The sequence below is a fragment of the Aulonocara sp. 'chitande type north' Nkhata Bay genome, linkage group LG14 (genome assembly GCF_057382095.1).
Source record: "Aulonocara sp. 'chitande type north' Nkhata Bay isolate Kocher_YH1m ecotype deep benthic linkage group LG14, A_spYH_male_GT1.1, whole genome shotgun sequence".
Taxonomy (NCBI): Eukaryota; Metazoa; Chordata; class Actinopteri; order Cichliformes; family Cichlidae; genus Aulonocara; species Aulonocara sp. 'chitande type north' Nkhata Bay.
The window spans coordinates 10,977,980-10,981,953 of record NC_141357.1 but is presented as its reverse complement, the minus strand read 5'-3'; the positions used below and the strand labels follow the sequence as shown (position 1 = coordinate 10,981,953).

The window sequence follows — 3,974 nt, the reverse complement described above, 5'->3', positions numbered from 1 at the left end:
GATTATGTCTTTTTGCGCTGATTCTGAGCTGCAGGTTTTGTCTCTCTCCAACCAAAATTCGCCGAGCCAGCAGCAAAAGAAGCAGCAAACTGTGCTTCACAGTTGATCAATGTCGTCATGAATTTTGCTGTTTTGCTTCCACGACTATTAAAATCACACTTCATGCACAGCTAGCTCTCTCTCTATCTCTCTCTGTACTTCAAGAACAGTTTCCCGTCTCCAATCTCTGTTTTCTGTATTATTCATTCGCTTATTACCCACCAGTCTACCGTTGTTTACAGCGCTGTCGGCTGCTGTCTTTTTCTTTTCTTTTTCTTTTTTTCACTTAAATGACCTCGGATAAGAAAGAATATTTTTTCTGTTGTTCAATACTGAAGAAATTTAAACTTTATATGCAGAACATTGTAGAATATTTTTAAGGTTATCCGCTATAAAAAGCCAGACCAGGAAAATCTCCTTCATGTTTTTCTTGGTCATTCATTTTTGTCATGACATCACTTTGATTAGTTGAGTATCTGAGGCTGAGACCACGGGACTGTAAAACATGATTGTTGGGCTTCATTTCTGTGCTGAACAGTCATTTCGAGATTAGTTACTAAATAGCAATTAGCTAATGTTGGTTATGAGACTAAAATCATCTCACTGTTGTAATGTAAATATAATATGGCCAATATTATATGTATTGTCAGATTATTATGATATATCAGGGCTCTAGACTAACTTTTTGCCATGGGCGTACAGGTACGCCTAACTTTAAAAAGTTAGGCGTGGTGCACAAAAATTTTATAATAATTTATATAATATTATGTGTTTTTCTGGATACACTGTGCTTTTTCAGCATTCAAAGATTGATGACACCATGTCAGAGCACTGGCTATGAATTTCAGAAGGATCAGGCCCTAACTTAACAGAAAAGTTAGCAATAGTTATTTTCTTATTACAGCTACATCCACTTCTGTCGTGCCTAGGCTGCTCACTACGGCTGGGTATCATCACTGATTTCTATAATCCATTCGATTCCGGTTTTCAAAGTCCCGATTCGATTCCACTTAGCCTCAGACAGTCAGAAATATTATAATTCTGATCATTTATCAGTACTGACTTCATCAGAATTGTGAAAAAAAGGAGACTTTCTTCACTTCATTTCACATAAATGCTTTTTATAAAAACAAACAAACAAACAAAGAGTCTTTCTTGACTTCCCTTAAGATACTTTTTATACCCTCCACATATAAGCACTATTGTCTGCTTTTGTAACTTTGGACTAATCTTATGAAAAAAAAAGAGACTGCAGGTCCAACTTAAATTGCCTTACTTCCTTGCAAGTAATTGATTTAAGTTAATCAACTTGAAAACTTTAATACGTTTATTAAGTGACTTTGATAAACGTAATTCAATTACTTGTAAATAGTTATTTAAATTGGATTCCCCATTCTCTTTTTTTCAGTATATGTTGTCATCGCATGTTATGGAGGAAACAGTAGAGTGGAGCGAGTAAACCAGTGGTTGTACCTCATTAACAGAAGCTTCTCAAACCTTTTGTCAGAAAGTCGATTTCTTTTAGGCATGAGCACCAAATCTCCCAGACTAAAAAGTCGCTCCACAGGTTGGAGTGTTATACTTTAAAAAAAATTGTCTTTATGCTTGAAAACTTATGCAGAATCTGAAGGTCGTAGCCTGACATCAGGTAGTCCATGACATCTTTTTCTGCAGAATAGGTCTCCTCCTCTGCCTCTGCCATCTCACCTTGGCTGCTAGATGTAGTAGCACTGGGCACACTGGCAGGGTTTTTTGCCAGAGGAGCAGTGGTGCAACACTTCGCTGTCAGAAGCTGTTTTACTCGCTCCCTCCTTCCTGTATCTCTCAGCCATTGGAGTTTGAATTTTGGACAACTGGCACCTGCGAGAAGGGCATCTTTGTTGTCCAGCACACCGGTGAAACGAGTCTGAATAGCCTAAAAAACATAATCGATATTTTTATGCCTACAATTTATTATGTTATTGAATTACTTGCAAACCATGCCTAATACGAGATCAGTATTATGGATTTATTTTGTTTTAGGTTACTTGTAAACATTTTCATTGTTTTAATCTTATTTTTCAGTGATAATTAATATTCTGCTCAATGTTGCTCAATGAAGCAAAAAATTTGACTAATTTCAAGATGGAGCGTACCTGTACAATGGCATCTGGAAGGCCTGCAGTCATCCTGGAGAGGTCATCTTTCACAGCCTGGGTCTTCTGCATCAGAACTTCAAGTGTTGGTAGTAAAGTTCCATATGGTTCAAGGTTCTTTAATCGTCACATGCATAGTTATACAAGTATAACACACAGTGAAATGTAGCCTGATACGCTCCTCGACATGTGCAAAAATTGGGGGGGGGGGGTGTAGAGGAAGAACATTATATATATATATACATACATGTGCAGTAGTAGCAGCAAGCAGGTGAATTCTGTACATTAATATGAATAGACATCTGACTATATGGACAGTCGCCTTGTAAAATGTCCAGTGCTGCAGTCTGAGGTTTCATGGGCATGCAGTACTCATGCAGGTACTGGTATTCTTGATCTTTGAAGCACTTCAGTCCTAGCTTTGTGTACAGAGTATTCAGCTCACCCATGGTGATTTCTGCAATTATTTTACAGCATCAACAAAGAAATTCCACCTTGTGGATGTTGGTATTAGGAGCTTTCTTTTGCTGATTTCTTCCACTGTTTCTGATGCAAGTGTAGATCTACTCGATTTGGTCCAAAGAGCTGCGCATACACAGCCCTGCTCTCTGCATTGGTTGATAAATGTTTCTCCACATCACGTGTGCAAATTATGTTGATGGTGTGCGAAGCACACCTGCGGTGCGGGGGAAGAGACAGCTGACCATCACTTTCATTCTCAGCCGAGAGGATTTCTGACAGATCAGAAAAAGTGACATCATCGTCTTTGGGGGTGGACTCTTCCTCCTCTGTCTCTTCATCGGACTCCGTGACAGGATGATAAACTTGAAACGCATTAACAAAGTTGGATCCATTATCAGTAACTGTTGCAACTACTTTGTTGAGTAATCCATAAGAGGAGTGAATGTTTTCGATTTCTGTACCAGTGAGATCATACCTGTGTCTACCACGAATTCGCCTACATGCTAATGCAACCTTGTGGCGCTCTAATGTGGTTCTACTGATCCAGTGGAGCGTTACTCCCATATAGCTTCTGTTGTTAGCAGTCCAAATATCCGCGATAGTTGAAACAATGTCAATCTCATCAGTGCGGCCTTCAAATTTCTCTCCATAAACTCCTTCTCCAAGTAAGAAGTAAAAGTCGTTCGGTGAGACAGCTCTGCATTAACAGAAGTAGGGATCTTTTTTATCATGGCACGAAACGAGGGCGAGTCAACAGTTTTTATAGGTAGCATTTCTTCTACAATATACTGCGCGACCAACTTCTTCAATTCTTCATCACTTACTGGTTTTGCACCAAAGTCCAACTTTTGTTGTTTGGGGGGTTTAGGACCTTCTGCGGAAGTCACAGCTCTCTGCTTTGGTGGGACCCTCTCTGTGAGTTTGACTGTGCCGTGCTGCGACTCCAAATGTTTCTTTAAGTTTGACATAGTGTTTTTGAAGGTAGATAACACTTTTTCGCCAACACAGAGTGTACAACGAACTTTAATATCGAAATCTTTAGTTGACAGAAACTCAAAATAGTGACCATATTTCCAGCTAAAGAGCGAACATCTCTCTCCCTCCATCGTTGTTTACACTTTTTTATGTCGCTGGCTGCTTGTAAGCGGGAAACGTGACCTGCCGCATATGTGACGTTTCACGACACGTATGTGTTTGTCATCTGCTAAGTCGAAAAGACGAAACCAAATCTTTTTGCTTAAAAAAATAGTAACGCACAGTGGTTTGGACAAGTAACTTTAATCTGACTACTGTTATGGAAATAGTAACGGGTTAGATTAGTCGTTACTGAAAAGTGGT

The 3,974-nt window shown here is 39.2% G+C and overlaps 2 pseudogenes; both read right to left on the bottom strand.

Annotated features, from left to right (window-relative positions):
* Window positions 1-1,466: 1,466 nt before the first annotated feature.
* On the bottom strand, window positions 1,467-2,533 carry LOC147314167 (uncharacterized; annotated as a pseudogene).
* A 151-nt stretch (window positions 2,534-2,684) lies between these two features.
* Window positions 2,685-3,742, bottom strand: LOC147314166 (uncharacterized; annotated as a pseudogene).
* Window positions 3,743-3,974: the final 232 nt, after the last annotated feature.